We start from the raw sequence: 18,024 nt of genomic DNA on the forward strand, positions 1-18,024 counted from the left end.
TGGTAGAGGTGGTTACCGGGAAAAAGCAGAAGGAAAGCTCTTTTCTGGTAAACGTGTACAGTAGCCCCTCACACGGAAAGCAGAAATTCAAAGCACTGTTACACAAAGCGTGCAACGTCGCGGGGCCCGACAACACGCTGGTCATCTGCGGGGACTTCAACGCGCCGAATCAAGCCTGGGGTTACCCCAAAACATTGGCAAAGGGCAGGGACCTAATGCAAGATGCTACCGACTTGGGATTAAATCTAATTACCGACCCAGCATACCCTACAAGAATCGGCAACTCGATCACCCGAGACACAACGCCCGATCTCACTTTCGTCAGGAGTAATGGCGGTGGTATGGCGGACTTCGAATGGCGCAACACGGGCCACGAATTGGGAAGTGACCATTACATTGTGGAGGTCGCTGTCCCGCTCGGTGGTACCGACGAAGTTGGCAGAAGCCTTCGGAAACATAGAATTACTGACTGGGACGTGTTTCGAGGATTGTTACCCGAGGAGCAAACCGAAATTACGGACATTGAGAAGTGGTCCACCGAGATTGTAAACAAGGTAGAAAAGGCCACCAAGGAAGTCGAGACGGACGAGCGTGTCCACAGGGTCGACAGCCGCCTCGCCCACCTCATCGAAGCCAAGCAGTCCATCCTGTCAAGGTGGAAGACGCAGAGGACAAACAGAAAGCTACGCAAGAAGGTCGCCGAACTCAACCGCGAGATCGAGTCCCACAGCCGAGTGCTATGCACACAGCAATGGAATGAGGTTTGTAACGCAGCGGACGGCCAGATGCACTGCGGCAAGACGTGGAGTATGCTGAGGCATCTTTTGGATGCGACCACGACCAAGTCTCACCAGCACCACAACTTGGCCAAGATCATCCACAGGGCGCTGACCGAGCACGGGGAAGACGAAGTGAAGAAACGCCTCGACGACAAGTACCTCCCGGTCACTCCCACAGACACGCACCCGGACTACCTAGGCGAAGCAAACGAGTGGCTAGATCGAGACATTGAAGTATGGGAAGTACGGGTTGCCCTGCACGATCTCAACAGCAACTCCGCCGCTGGTCCCGACCGCGTTACGAACAGAGCGCTGAAAAATCTTAACGAAGCGGCGATAGAGAACCTCACGGCATACTTCAACACTTGCTGGCGAGCTGGATCATTACCTCGGCAGTGGAAAGCAGCCAAGACCATCTTGATTCCCAAGCCGGGCAAGCCACCCAACATTGAGAACCTCCGGCCGATCTCGCTTACGTCCTGTGTGGGCAAAGCGTTGGAGCATGTACTCATGAACAGGTGGCAGAGGTACCTGGAAGATTCGGGGCTCTACCCAAACACCATCATCGGGTTCCGAAACAAGCTCGGAACTCAGGACGCCATGATACAACTGAAAAATGACATCCTCGATGACACTACCAACACGAAAGACAAGCGAGCCATCTTGGGTTTGGACCTGCAGAGCGCTTTTGACAAAGTAAGACACTCTGCGATTCTGGCCCAGGTGTCACGGCTAAACATGGGCAAGAGAACTTATGCGTACATCAAGGATTTTTTGACGGAGCGGACTACTGAAATCATCGCCGGTGACCTGCAGCTCCAAAAGAAGAAGCTCGGCAGTGTCGGGACCCCCCAGGGCTCAGTCATCTCGCCATTGCTTTTCAACCTTGTAATGATAGGTGTGGCCGAGCGCCTCTCACGAGTCGCGCGGGTCCGACACACCATCTATGCCGACGACATAACGCTCTGGGTCCCAGGAGGTAGCGACGGACACATCGAGAATACATTGCAAGAGGCGGTTGACGCTATCGAGGAGCAGCTGGACGGGTCTGGGCTCGTCTGCTCCCCAAGCAAGTCTGAGCTGTTGGTGGTTCCTCCGAAAAGGACAGCTAGGAAGACGAAAGGCAACGAGCCTGCGAGAGAGCAAGACACAATAAAGATCAAGACGAGCGGTGGTCACATGATCCCGGCTGTCGAGAAGATCCGAGTGCTGGGGATGCTGATTGAGCGCAAACGAGTCAACGGCGAGACGGTCAACCGTCTGGCGGCCAAAGTCACCACGGCCATCCGCCTCATTAAGAGGGTGTCGCACAGAACAGCAGGCATGAAGGAAGAAAGCCTCACCCGGCTAGTGGAATCCTTCGCTATAAGCCACATTAGATACGTTGCTGCTTTCCACAACTGGAGGCAGTGCGAACGCAATAAGATCAATGCGCTCATACGCAAAGCGTACAAGGCTGCACTCGGACTTCTCGACTGCACAAGCACCGACAAGTTCCTGGCCTTGGGAGTGCATAACACCCTGGAGGAAATCGCCGAGGCGCAGAGGACCGCTCAGCTCGCGCGGCTATCAGAAACAAGAACGGGCAGACAAGTGCTGCGTGACCTAGGCCTGGGACCAAAGGAAATGGGACCCGAAAATACAGAGGTGCCTGTACCGGACGCAATTAGTAGACGGCTACGGGTATGTCCGGTGCCAAGAAATATGAACCCTGAGTTCCACAAAGAGCGGCGGGCGGCGAGGGCCAAGGCGCTCATCGATCTCCATGCCAAAGACAGGGGTGCCGTGTTTGTGGACGCGGCAGAGTATCCCCATGACAGAAAGGCATTCGCCGCTGCAGTCGTCGGGGCATCGACCGGTGCAACTAGAACAGCGGCGAGTGTGCGGACTCGAGGGGCGCATCAAGCCGAGGAGGTGGCCATTGCTTTGGCCATCGCCGACCCCGAGTGCACGACTGTGCTCTGTGATTCTAGGACGGCAGTGAAAAATTACGCCAGAGCAAGGGTGTGTGGTGAAGCCGCGCGTGTGCTGCGTGCGGTCGATCTCGCGAGTGAAAGTCGGTGTGTGGTGATAAAGTGGTTTCCGGCCCACATGGGCAGTGATGTGTCGGATCGCGGCAACGCTAACCACAACGAGACGGCGAACGCGGTGGCGCGAGGACTAACCAACCGTGCCGCTGCTACTACAGCCGACCCGTCGTGGTGGTGGGAAACCAAGGACAAAATGACTTCGTACAATGAAATTGTGAAATGGTACCGACTAGAGCGAAGGACTATGCCGCCACCTCATCCGGGCTTGACCCGTAAGGAGGCGGTTTTATACCGACAACTTCAAACGGGGTCGTTATTCACCCCGGTGCTGATGAGGCACGTGTGTCCAAGTGTTTATGAAAGTGATCTGTGTTGTGTGTGCCGAAAGGAAAGAGCCACTGCAGCTCACATCCTTTGGGACTGCGCTAAGAATCCGCATGAAGCTGCAACACTAACAACGATCCCGCCGCGGCTCGAGGCCGCAACGAGATGCTATGACCAAGATGTTCAAACCCAGGCCGTCCAGCAGATCTCGGCGGCCCTCGAAAGGCAACGACCGAGCGAAACCGGAGGGAGGCTGCCACCCCAAAGGAGGGGCAGGCGCGGTCGACCAAAGGGAATAGTGCGGCCGCGGCCGAAGTAGAGGCGCCACACGCCGCGAAGACGTCATGGCCGCGTCACGGTAACGCCTCCCTAACAGGGGAAGGCTAACCGTTCTGCAGGTGTTCAGAACAAAGTTTCGCCACCACCACCACCACCACTCAGGACGCGCCTGCATGTAAAAGATGTTTCTGGAATGTAACCGATGATTCCATCCGCTGTCTTTCCCCGCAACTTGTGTAATGTGATTGCATGTATGCGCGACGCGAATAGTGTAGAACCTTGTGGTAGACACGCGGGTCTTAGCGGTTGCTGAGGAACATTCGACGAGTGATCTAAAAAAGCCGACGCGCTTGACCCGCAGATCAGATTTTCGACGATCGTTGACTATGTTCGCCACTATGGTTGTGCTTTAAGTGTAGCCTGTCTTTGTGGGCACCGGTTCGCCCAATAAAAGCTAGTTTTGTCTTTCACAGTATTGCTACTGTGTTCTTTAACGGCGCTACCACGTGACACTACGATGGCAAAGATGTGCTCAGTATTATCAGAGTCCTTCCATGTTTTTCTGGTCACGAAACTCCGCCGTCACGCTATGGGAGAGGTTCATATACTGCCCAAAGGTGCCGCGACGCGGCACCACTGTGCCACAGAGGGCATCGTTCGCGTACCGAAACGCGTGCGCAGTGCGAGGCGAGCTGAGTGATCGGGTGCGTTCTGTGCATGAGCTGCGCAATTTTTCGAGTGCTGGGCTGTTTAGTTGAAGTGGCGGGGTGGGACAACGATGCTGAACACGTGTTGCAAGTAACAGCTGAAGAAGTAGAATGGTGGTATCTCTAACAAGCCATTAAAAAAAAATGCTGTATTTGTGATGCGGCTACTTGTGTTCGTTTGAGAGTTGTTTTGCCATGTGTTATGAAATGCTTATGTTTTAGATTTTCTTGTTGACAGAAACAATCGATTATGCATTCTGTATTTATTGCCATTCGTTTGCTCGTGTTTTTTTCCTGCCCCCAATGCATATCTCTCACGTTTGATGTTATTTCTTTATGCTTATTATATCAGTGTCATGCTTTTAACAAACTTGCATTGTGAATGGTGGACCATTCGTGACCGGACGCCTCTGTGCTGCCTGCATCTCTGTCCGTTTATTTTAATGATAAATGAATGATCGTGCTTGTATGTTGTTTTTGCGCCAACACGTTCTATTTCTTTTCTTAATCGAATTATAAAGTTTTTAACATATTGTAAATAGTTGTGCATTAAGAACCAAAATACCTAGTCTCGCCGTTTCTGCGTCGAAACCACGAGTAGCGTGAATAAGTGCTGGGCTTACTGACGCTTCTAAACGACTGTTTGCTAAGGCAATTGCCTAATTACAATACAGCTAGTTTCAACTGCGCAGGTCCTAACACTTTACGTTCGCCTCAATCCGTTGCTAAAAGCCGCACCGAATACATTTAGTAGCGAAGTTTGTCTTGCATTAATCCTACCTAAATGTCATTCAGAAATGGTATCGCTTTGCAGAGAAATCTTAAGCGCACGGAGCAGCTCAATTTCCTTTTCTTTGTCATCAAGTATTCTACGGTAGCAGCCCTTTGCAATAACAATTTCATTCTTTTGATCTCCTTATAAGATACTGCCCACAGTCAGAGTCCTTCTCTGCCACAGTTAAACAGAAAGTGAACAGCTGTGCTCGGCGAAAAATCTCGCGCTATGCGCAACGGGGAGTTGGCGCTTACTTACGGGAAAGCGGCGGTGCAACAGCCCAGATGTTTGCATCTGGTGAAAGGTGGGACCACTGGCGCTTTGTTGCGAATGCGCGGAGTTTAATCTCAGGCAAATATTAAAAAACGGAGACGACCAAAGTGCTGAGGTGAATGGCGATGATGTAGAAATGTGAACAGAGTCCAGCCGGCCGTGTACAGTGGACGCATTCCGACGGGGGCGAAAGTCAAAACACCAGTTTATTTAAATTTAGGTTCATTTTAAGGACATTTAGTGGCGAAGTTTGTCTTGCATTACTCCTACCTAAATCTCATTCAGAAATGGCATCGCTTTGCAGACCTTTAGGTGCATTTAAATACACTCAGTAGCGAAGTTTGTATGGCATTAATCCTTCCTAAATCTCATTCAGACGTTTATTTACGTTTATTTAAATTCAGGTGCACTTTAAAGGATCCCAGGTGGTCAAAATTAATCCTGAGTCCCCCACTACGGCATGCCTCATAATCGTATCGTGGTTTTGGCTCTTAAAATCCCATGCATATATATATATATATATATATATATATATATATATATATATATATATATATATATATATATATATATATATATATATATATATATATATATATATATATATATTTATTTATTTATCTCAGACCGCCGCAAGCTCCATGTTATGAGCGGCTTTTTTTTTCCTCCCAGGCGCTCATATCATGGCAGAAGACGCGCTCAGGCAGTAATTTACGCATATTCAATCTTAAAAATAGTTACGTGAAACTAAAGCGGCGGTTGAGGAAGTTGAGAAAGCTACAATACCGAGGCTGCCCCACACACAACCACAGCGGTAGCGGCGTTCGCATGCCCTCTCATGCACGGTTGCGCCTCTAGCGGCGGGCGCTGGCTCTATATGAAACTGAGGCGGCAGTTTCGTGACCAGAAAAAAAATGGAAGGACTCTGGTATTATTCACTCTTTGTAGTGTAGGCTGTATTTGTTTAAGGCATTTAGCATAACCAAAGCAAGACATACAAACTAGGATGTAATATTCCAGAAATGGTGCGTCATCAACATGGGCTGCTATCTTATGTTTGTGAGAAGACTCGCACGGAATCATTGATTATGTGTAACAAGAAAATAAAATCTCCGGAGTTATCACAGGCACAACCAAGTATTGACCAAATTGGTATGCCCAGGTTTTCGAACCGATTCCGAGCCCGAACCGAAAATCGTAATGAACCGGAATTTCAGCCGGAAGAGAACCCAAATGCGAACCGTTATTCTCAGAGCCGGCCTCAACTCGAACTGAACCTGAACAGTATGGGGCTTCGAGTTCTCGCAGTGGTTGTGCAACGCCGTTTCATTGGTTTCCGTTTCCGAGGGCTTCGTGTCCATTTCCTCCCTGCCTGTACTATACAGCAGCAGGTCATAAAGCACTGCTACATGGCTGTCATTCCACCTACGGGGAGGTCAACGGGCTTCACCCATTGGCCGAGCTTTGGACGCGCCTTGCATACGCACAGTCGGGGCACGCGCGCACAAGACAGGGCCGGAGGTGACCACACAGGTGCATATGCAGGTGCGTACATGTTCCTCTTTACGGGCGGCGATCCCTTTGTCCACCGCCGGCTGATGGTTACTTTGAGTCGTGTGGGTCCCGGCCCCGGCGGGTGTGCGCATTCTTCCGTCATCTCGATGTGCTGACGTAGGGCCTTCCGATCGGGCCCCCGTTCTGTTCTTCTGTTTTTTCCCGTTTCCACTTTCCCTTTATTGGGATGCGCGACGTCAGGCACTAGCCGAAAGATAGACAGACAGATAAAACACTCTTTGCTTGGTTCTTTGTTTCTTGTTTTCTCTGCCGGGTTGAGTCGTTAGCAGCCACTGCGCCTACTGTTCGGCCATGTTTTGCCGGCAGGCACACTTCCAGCTCTGAACTCAGCGATGCCGACATTGTTTCAGGGGTTCCACAGAATCACCTTTTCTATTGAGGTGCCCAATTTAGGTTTTATAGGTCCTCTTGCTACAATTCCTAGACAAAACACAAGAACACTCAGGGCAGGACACAAGGAGAGAAAAAGACAATATTCACGAGAATTGAAAATAGGAAAACAAACGAGCACATCGTTACAACTTTTTGCCACCTTAAAATTGTGGTCCCTAACACGAATGCGGTCACCATTTCAGTGCTTAGCAACAACGGTGCTGAAAGGTATGGGAAATGCGCTTTTTGTTGCGTGTCATGGTTTAACATACGTTTGGCACCTCCGAGAAGATTGCAACGCTCTTCGATTCCGGAAATGTTTCCCGGGGCACAATATGTGGGATTGAGACCTTTTTCCACCGCGTTTAGTCAGCAAAGAATTCTGCGCCAATAGCAGTTGAGCGAGAAAGGACGCCGTAGTATTTAGCAGAAAGTTTCCTTGTTCCTCGTTTAAAGGCATGTATGTCGTCATTCGCTGTTAATAAAAAAATCTGTGAGCGATGTGTCAATCACTGGTTTCTTTCAATACTACAGACCAGAAGCCTGTATTTGTAATTTACGTAGCACAATGTGGATGTGGGTGCTCTCTCCGATAAAAAACGCAGATGAAGTGTACCAACGAAAACAAAACGGATCCAGCAAACAATCGCCTGGTCGCTGTTCGCGTTGTGGGCAGGTAAACGCCCACATATACGCTGCATCCATAAGGGCAATACTCATAGTTTCATTCAAATACTGTAACGGGGAACAACACTTATTGCAGTTTACAGGAAAAAAGGTTGCTCCAAATGGATACTCGTCTGAATGATTGTGGTTTATCAGGACCGCAGTGTTTACGCATATGATCGAGTTCCTCGGCAAACTGACGGGGAGGACTCTCATGCACAATTGTTTACAGTCGTCGAGTAAGCATGTCTCGCCTTACGTGGTCTATGAATTCGTTGTGTTAATTTATACAAATCTATTCATTATTTGACCCATCACAAAATGCTTGGATTCCATCAAAACGATGCGAAGTGCGGTAGTGCTACCCTAGACACTTTCAACGAACACTACACTCTACTAAATACGTCTGGGACGTGCCGTTTATTTCTTTACTTTTATTTTGCTCGTGCATCATGTATAGCGGCGTTGTCTTACATGCATCAAATATTGTAAAGGTGCCTTTTTTGCGGTACACACTACAGGAAGCTTTTTTGATTTCTCCTTTGTTTTTATATATATTGTGAGTATTCGGTATTCGATGGTCATTTTTCTCAAATGTTTGCGTTCGCTGCGATTAGTAAATTTTGTTACTCGAACGCTTCCACAAATTTCTACGGCTGCAATGAGCCAGGACGCACATTCCTTTTGACCTCCGGAAAACTCTGCATACGTGCCATGCGGCCAAGTCAAAAGCATTGTGTAGGATCTCGCACATCATGGGACAAGATAGCGTTTACTTTACCGAACCAGTTCGCGAGCTCATTCAGCATTGCAGACCAATTCGCGAACCGTTATAACATTTTATTCTTACGAGTTGGAACTCAGCTGAAATGAAATTCGGGCGCATTTAACCCTATCCCGAATCAAACCGATATTTCCTTTCCTTTCACTTCGACAACCTGAGTATGCGCCACGTTAGGGTGGGGAGATGTGGGCAAGAAGCATGTAAGCGGTTGTTAGCCGATCTAGTCAAACTTCCTGCATTAGTTTAAAGGACAATATTCCATGTACACTTGCGCCTGCTTCTGCACGCGTCACCCTCCTGTTTGCTGTACCGATTTCGCCCCCCCCCTTCCCCCTGCCCCCCCTTTTTTAGTCCTTTTTTTTTGAAACCCCCTCGACAACACATTCCGAAGTCAATATGCCTTTTTCGCCTTCTGGATGCCGCCGTAACGACACCTACGTTAAGCGCGTGGGGCAGTGCCCCTTGAAAGACCATGCCGCTGCCTTTCAGTCACCCCACACATTGCACCGCAGACTCCTCGTCGCCACCTTAACTATTTCAAAATTACTCGACCTATTGCTTGACCGGCCGTTCTAATGCCTCAAAAACATGCCGCCAACGTCTCCCCCTGAACACCTCCTAACCTTTCGCATCCCCAACACGCTCCCAAGCCCCCGTATTTCTTAAAGGTTTCATTTTTCTCTTTCTTTTTCTTTAACCCCCCCTTTTGTTGTGTCTTGGTACGGCCCTGGCTCCCCCCTCCTTTTTCCCCCCTTTTTTCCCCTTTTTTCTGCTTCTATTTCTTTTGTTTCCTCCCCGCGTGCCCACTCTCACGCTCTTGTCCCTTCGTCTTGAGAATGAGGCTCACAGACGTCGAACGACAGCGCCTGTTCCCTCTTGTAATCTCTCTTTAAAACCAGCCGCCAGCGACAACACCCGCACGTGACGTCACTGCACTAACCCTTTAAAACTAACACGCCGAGGATGACGAGGCCGCCTTTGACGAAGATAGGTCCACCTATCGAAACGTTGGCCAGCCTGTCTGAGGTACTTCAACCCTGTTTAAAAATTTTATACCACAGTGTGCCATTCCATCTGCCAGCCCCTTTCTTGTTTTTGGACTTCCATGACAGCTGACGATGACGGAACAGGGTAAGTGCCCCTTGTTATCCTTTGCCCATGTAGCAGTCCTTGGAGACAGCCAGTACAGATACCTGAAGGAACATTTTCCACCAGGCCCACACGCGCCATACATGAAACACCTTAGTGGGGCACAAACATCAGATATTCTACCGCTAGTATGTGATGCGCCAATTGACACCACACACTTTATTATCAATGTAGGCACAAACAACCTAAGAACACAAAGCGCCGCGGACACGATAGAGTCCATGAGCGACGTAATAAGAACCATTCAAGCCTCTCGCCCAAACGCACACATAACCATAACGACTGTCGCTCCCCGCCTACAAAACAAACACCGCCCACTATTCTACCAAACTAATGCACTCATGAAACACAATGAGGAGATTAACAAGCTAAACTCACTAATTTTCAACTTAGAAAACGTCCATAAGAATGTTGACACCATGCACCACGCGGAAATACACGAAGCACCACACGAACACCTAGCTTGGGATGGCTTCCACTTGAACCGCAGTGGAATAGAGCTAGTTTCCCAACACATCAAGTCCTTTATTAAGGACAAGTACAGAAAAACTCTTTTAAATTCCACCTCAAATACCACCTCCACCAACTCTGCGGAACGTGCAACCGCGAACAACACAACTGTGACAGTCACTTCGAAAACACAGGGAATACAGACAGTGGAATGTGAAGCAAGCCACTGCACAAGTGAAACAGTCAACACAAGAACAGTTGGAACACAGACAGTGGAATGTGAAAAGAACCAGAAGGCACACACACCTCCAAAAATGACATCAACCACCATGCAAACAGACACAATGGCAACAGACAACAGAAAACCCACCACTGAAATCTACACACAGACCCCCACACGCCTGCCTGCCCACACACAAACTCAAACAGAGACCGAGATCGAATTAAGCCAGGCATACGATAATAAACCGGCCGAACGGAAAAACACCCCACGCAAATCTGCCCACAAGAAGACAAGTAAATGACAGACATCGCAAATCAATAATTCCTCACTGCCACGAAGCACCGAATTCCTACAGGCTAGAAAACTTACCAAAAAACATGTGAGCTACACCTCCCATCTGAAAGCCTACACAAGCTGCACCGAGAAAAATATAATTCCTAAAGACCTAACACTCAAGGCTGTACCAGTTCTAGGAACACTCCCACCACACCATCGTGCAAACTGGCAAACAACATTACATAATGCCTCACTTTCACTTTTGAATATCCTCAAAGAACACTGCGAAGAGCAAATCGAAACTTTTAACCACAGACTTAGGAACATAACCCTGACACCAGATGAGAAGAGAGATTTAGAACATTACGGCGAAAAACAATCTAGAAAATTGGTTCAAAAACAAAGGAAAAAAGCAAATTTTAATCAAAAAACAACCTTCCAGCCAAACAGCCACCACACCCAGACAAGAGGGACCTCGAGCTTAGAAGGACCAGACAGTAAGGAAATTTCCACAGAACTAAACCGCTCCAATGTTATAGACATTTCTAAAACATTAAGTCAAAAAGAAATAGCCGTACTCAGCAAGGGCTTAAACTTTTGCCCCACGAACAACACAATAAATGAATTAGAGCTTCACAAGGACCTCTCAGAATTCTCCCGACGAATGCGTATCCGACACTTTTTTGCAGACACACCAGACACCGGGACGACACCACTTAGAGCCCAATCCACTTGGACTCCCGAACCAGAACAAGCCATAGAACTTGACATATACCTTAAAACTATCACTAAAGAAATTATAAGCCAATCCAAGACATCTAAGCGACCTAAAAACATAACTGCGTCGGAGAGTCATATCATTTCAAATCTGAGCTGCCGGAATGACATTGTTATTAAGGAAGCAGATAAGGGTGGAAGTATAGTTATTTGGCCAATAGAAAAATACAAGCACGAGGCTTACAGACAACTAAACAACCCAGAACATTACCGCAAACTAGATAACAATCCGACATTGTCCTATACAGGGACAATTACCAACAGGCTGAAATCACTTTTGGCTGATGAATTGATAACACCATCAGAATACAAATTTCTTAAACCAAGCAACAAAACTGCCGGACGTTTTTACCTCCTTCCGAGAATTCATAAAATTCCATCCGCTGAACTATACACTGCTATTATCCCAGGCCGTCCGATAGTATCAAACAACAACACCCCGACAGAGAGCATCTCCACATTCCTTAACCACTACCTTGGTAACTTGCCGAAAACACTTCCGTCATTTGTACAAGATACGCCCCACCTGCTGAGAATTATAGAAGACATTATTACTAAAGGCACACTACCCCACAACACAATTCTCGCAACACTAGACGTCACGGCGCTGTACACCAACATTCCAATCCCTCATGGTTTATCTTCGATAAAACAAACGCTGTCTAAACACAGCGCACAACACTCTACTGAAGTTTACCTGTCTCTCCTTGAATTAGTTCTCGCACATAACTACTTCGAATTTGAAGAGAGTTACTACCTACAGATACATGGTACAAGCATGGGTACGCCTTTTGCACCAACCTACGCGAACATATTTATGGGGATTCTAGAAACAGATTTCCTATCGCGCTGCACTACCAAGCCCCACACATACCTACGATACATAGACGACATACTCATAATCTGGGGACATGGCCAAGACAGTCTAGATAAATATGTATCCTTTCTAAATTCTGTTCACCCAACAATAAAATTCACATCAGAATCCTCAACTGAGCGCATAAACTTTCTGGACACAACAATATACATTGACAATGGTGAACTAAAGACAACGCTGTATAGGAAACCTTTCGACAAACAACAGTACCTAGAATATACCAGCCACCATCCCAGACATTGCAAACAAGGCATCTTTAAAGGCCAAGCCACACGACTACGTCGCATTTGCGTTGAAAACCAAGACTGCATAGATAGACTCGACCACCTTAAAGAAACGCTATCAAACAGGAACCACCCAAACAGTGACCTTCAAACAGCTTACATCGCTGCAACCAAACTTGATCGAGCCGAGGTCCTCAAGCCCCACCCGAAGATCACAAGAACAACAACGCCTCTTCTTACTACTAAATTCTCAAACGCACTCCCAAACGTGAATAACATCCTAAGTAAATACTACCCGATTCTCACCAGCAACCAGAAACTTAAGAAGATTTTTTCCCGACCCTCCCAGAGTGGCCTACAGACGCAACACTAATTTTAAAGATGTTCTTGTGCACGCCAAACTACAGAAAAAGAAGAAGTTGGGAACCAATCCCTGTGGTCGCCCCAGGTGCTCTACATGCAAACACATTCAATCCACTACTACAGTAAAAAGTACAGCGTCGAATTACACACACAAGGTAACTTCGGCTTTCACCTGCACATCAAGCAATGTAGTCTACTGTCTAGAATGCGCCGCTTGTAGCAAACAATACATAGGTGAGACCGGACAACAAATCAATACAAGATTCAATGGTCACCGCGCGGACACAAAACACAATTTACCCAAAGCAGTAGCCAGCCACTTTAATGAACATGGACATATGTTTGACAAAGCAAGGCTCTATATACTACAAACAAATTTCCGTTCCCCTCGCGAAAGGAAGTACACGGAATCATACCTCATACACAAGTTTAATTGCCTACACCCGACAGGAATTAATTTGGTACGCGGCAACTTAGAATCTTTAAAAGCTGTAACTTAAATCTGAAACTCTCATATCACCAACCAATACACAAAACACATTAGGCCACCAGCCAACTTTAATTCTTCACCTCACCTACTCTTTCATTTCGGAGGAAAAGGAAAGGGAAGGGAAAAAATTTCCTGCCTACTACTCAATTTAATGTACTCTTTCAGGATTTTACGTCTATACCAACTGTACGATCCCCTTCTTCCATGTACACTTGCGCCCGCTTCTGCACGCGTCACCCTCCTGTTTGCTATACCGATTTCGCCCCCCCCTTCCCCCTGCCCCCCCTTTTTTTAGTCCTTTTTTTTTGAAACCCCCTCGACAACACATTCCGAAGTCAATATGCCTTTTTCGCCTTCTGGATGCCGCCGTAACGACACCTACGTTAAGCGCGTGGGGCAGTGCCCTTTGAAAGACCATGCCGCTGCCTTTCAGTCACCCCACACATTGCACCGCAGACTCCTCGTCGCCACCTTAACTATTTCAAAATTACTCGACCTATTGCTTGACCGGCCGTTCTAATGCCTCAAAAACATGCCGCCAACGTCTCCCCCTGAACACCTCCTAACCTTTCGCATCCCCAACACGCTCCCAAGCCCCCGTATTTCTTAAAGATTTCATTTTTCTCTTTCTTTTTCTTTAACCCCCCCCTTTTGTTGTGTCTTGGTACGGCCCTGGCTCCCCCCTCCCTTTTTCCCCTTTTTTCCCCTTTTTTCTGCTTCTATTTCTTTTCTTTCCTCCCCGCGTGCCCACTCTCACGCTCTTGTCCCTTCGTCTTGAGAATGAGGCTCACAGACGTCGAACGACAGCGCCTGTTCCCTCTTGTAATCTCTCTCTTTAAAACCAGCTGCCAGCGACAACACCCGCACGTGACGTCACTGCACTAACCCTTTAAAACTAACACGCCGAGGATGACGAGGCCGCCTTTGACGAAGATAGGTCCACCTATCGAAACGTTGGCCAGCCTGTCTGAGGTACTTCAACCCTGTTTAAAAAATTTTAAAAAATTTTATACCACAGTATTTATCGAAGGAAGATGCCAGCTACAGGTAGCGGTCTCAGATTTTACAAACGCAGTTTCCTCTCATGACTGCACGGCTTCCAATTTCTTCTCCCTTTCCTTTCCTTCTTGCGCTCGGACAGTGAAACAATACGTTTCCCAATTCTTAAATTTCCGTCTAGCACGGTAACGAAGTTCAGTGCAAATTTTTTTCTAAAGAATCACCATCTTCATTTGTTAGTTGCAAATATAAACCAACAGATAGCGAAGCGAGATAAACACAGGAAATTACCTGCTATGTTCACCTGAAACGTTGCAAAATTAGGGGAAACGCGAAATAAAAGCTTACGAAAAGATAAATTGTCTCGGGTTGTAGCAGAACCTAGGCCGCACGGGCGACACGTCACGCGTGCGATGCTTTGCCATTATTCTGCACTGTAAACCAATCTACACCTGTTAGGGTGCAAATCCGTCTATTACTCACTGCTTCAGACTCTGAAGGGTGTAAGGATATTAGTTAAAGACTGAACACCTTTAAGGCCGGAGACAGATTACAGTGTACCATGGCTACCATCCTCTTGTAGACTGTCATGCCGAGCAAGAACACCGACGGAGAACATTTTTTGTTAGCGGTAACGATATGAAGAACGCAGAAATTGAAGTCAGACATAGGAGAAACTAACTCTTCTTCAAATAAAATGTATAAATAATAATGTAAATGAAAGCGTCCTAAAAGACACATCCATATTGATGTACTATATGACTGCAAAACAACAACAACAACAAAAAAATGGCCCCCTAGGTTCGTCTTACTCTGCTAGTACGTCAGTTTATATAAGTGGGTATTTGCTTTTGTGTTTTACGAGTGCGATAGGCCTTCCAGCGGTAGAAGGCTGGTTTAAGGCGAACTAGAGAGGCTGAGAGACGAAAGAAGCTAACGCTCTACGTTTCTCCAGTGGTTCGAGGCTTAAGCGCGCTGTTGTTTCCTATACAATGACGAAGTAGCAGTGGAGGGCTCCGAGTAATGCTGGGCAAAAATGAGGGGACAAATGCAGTCGAGACGTCACTAACTTCCCCCCATCGCGCACGTTCGGAATCACAGCAGGAAGCTCATCGACTAAATTCGACGAGAACATGTTGCGTACGCATACGTCAGTGTCGTGACGGAAGGGGCGCATAATATCTTAAAAAAACAACGCTTTGTTGTGCACTGCCTCCTAGCTTTCTCAGAATGCACTTATTACTTAACATGTTCACAGCGGATATGTTGTCACATGCATGTGAAACTGTGTGACAGAGGTTTAATCATATCCTTGCCGCCAGCTTTCGACAAAAGTTTCGCACTAACTTGGCATAGTCTGTTGTGTCAGCAGATACCAGCAAAAGCAACCCCGAAGAGTGCTTCGTATGCCTCTAAATAACACGGAAGTCAAATAAAGGGGCGTTAACTCCACAATCCACCAGGCGATTTTACAATTCTCATCTTTGTGTGTGTGCAATTAAAATGAGTTTTTTTTTACCTTATCGAAGATAGGTTACTTTGCATACGTAAATGGAGATGCTGTTTGATGCTTCTAACAATTAAGATTAAACAAGAAATTGTTTTTCTGCGTTTGTGACATTCCAGCCAGTGAGGAACCGACTGTAAAAGGGATTATGTCTCCGAGCTCTCCTCAGGCCTCAATAGAGTATGAGTGTTGGCCAGAAATAAGTAGCATGTGTTCACTATGCGTGAACCGCCACATAGTGCGCGACGCGCAGTGCGCTGTGGTGAAAGCGACCACCGTGGGTCGCGGCCAACACTGCAGTACAGTGTTCTAGAAGGAAGTAGTGCGCTCACATGGTGGCGGTGCTTGATGCACTTCGTGTCGCCGCCGACAGGTGGCGCGGTTCGCAGCGTCACCTGAAACTCGCTGCCATGTTGGAGTAGAACAGGTACCGCGCATTGCTGCAGTTCCCGAAAGAAATGCAACACTCACGATGTGCGATGCGCGATACTTGTTCTGGTGCGTTTTATCAGTGTACAGAGAAAAGAATTACCGCCGCTGTGGCTGATCTACGGAGCGCAGGCGATGTCTTGTACCGGAAGCGCGGATGAACGCGCCTGGCTATTAACGCATATACAGGGCGCGAAGCAACGGACGACCCTCTTTTATTTCCTGCTAATCAAATGTGCAATGTGGTTTCGCTAATGCAGCAGTCATATTGGACAGAATTTTAGCATTGCCTTTTTTTTTCGTAATCGCTGGCCTGCAGCGGGAATTCGCGCTACAAAGCAATTTTTTTTCCACGACACTTAACATTAGATAATCGCTTTTTCGAGTGAAGCTCATGATTTATATGCATGACATCGTTCGCACTGTTAACACGACACAGCATATAGAAAGAAAATATAAAATCCAGGTACATTTATGCAATGTTTATTTACAAAGAAACGAGGAAGGAATGTGGACCAGAAATATCAGGCTCAAGAAGGCTGAACGTTTATAAGTGGAGATGTTTACAAATCGATATAAACATGCACCTGCAGACTCGCCTCAGGAAGTTTTCGCGATCTTCCTGTGAATGACTGTTTTCCTTCTCACGTGTTTTTCCGAGTTAATGCCCTTTGTAAAAAAATGGAGCCGCGTTGTAATATAAAAGCTTATTACATTCTTGGTGAGTTCGGCTGAATGCTCACTACAACCAATTTTGTGCGAGCACTTTACTTTCACCAGGCTAAGCACCTCCAAGATGCTATCAGCATGTAGTTGCTTTTTGCTGAAGCATTCAGTAAACATGTCTTCAAGCATTTTTACAAACGAAAAAAGTGTTCCACGTGGGTAGAGAAGCCCGCCTCTATCCCTGTGCAGTGTCAACGCAGTAAGCCCAGGATTCTCATCTTCGGACGACACGGTTAGCGCATTCATGCAATCCTGGCAGTTGGTTTTCATTACGCACTTTCGTGCGACATATCCGAGAGTCGCTCCTCTCTATGTGCTGGTCGTGATCGACCAAAGACAACACTACTTCGGCGCCTGGTAAATTCCCGAAACAATGAGAGCATCTACCTGGTCCCACAAGTTGCTACTGGGAGAGCAACTTGCGCTGCTCTGCTGTGTGTTTAGCAAGGCAGCTACCGCACATGGATCCGCATTACCATATCTCACGGTTTTCACTAAACTGTAAAAAGACATGCAGTTCATCGTAATGAGAAATTGGGTGGGCGTCGGATGATCATTACAGCCCGAGGCTTGTCTGACAATCCCAAACAAATTCTCAATCGGGTCCTGACTAAGCCGGGATGTCATAAAATACGAATAACCTACATTTGTCAGGTACGAAAGAAGCTCAAGAGTGCTTGAGATTGTGACACGCAGCCCAGTCGCTGTCACAATCCAGTCCAGTCAGCCCAGTCACATACTGCACATTGAGCCAAGCACCAAGCAGAGCACAGGCACAGAGAGATATTGCCACGCATACAACGCCGGCGGTATTTGCAGTCGAGCGCCGACAACGCCGAACCAACTGAGCTGTACCGAGCGCACCAGCGCAACCACAACACGAGGCAAGAGAAGTTTTTCAGGTGAAACATGCGTCAGCGCCCCTGGCGGGCATGCGGGAAGTCGACGCGGAGTGCGCCGCGGTGGAGCG

General features: G+C 47.4%; 1 protein-coding gene across 1 annotated transcript in view; it reads right to left on the bottom strand.

The window, feature by feature from the left end:
- Positions 1-18,024, bottom strand: part of LOC135896076 (acetylcholinesterase-like) — a 98,025-nt gene that overhangs the window by 51,300 nt on the left and 28,701 nt on the right. The window lies entirely within an intron of this gene.

This window comes from Dermacentor albipictus, chromosome 2 (genome assembly GCF_038994185.2).
Source record: "Dermacentor albipictus isolate Rhodes 1998 colony chromosome 2, USDA_Dalb.pri_finalv2, whole genome shotgun sequence".
Lineage (NCBI taxonomy): Eukaryota > Metazoa > Arthropoda > Arachnida > Ixodida > Ixodidae > Dermacentor > Dermacentor albipictus.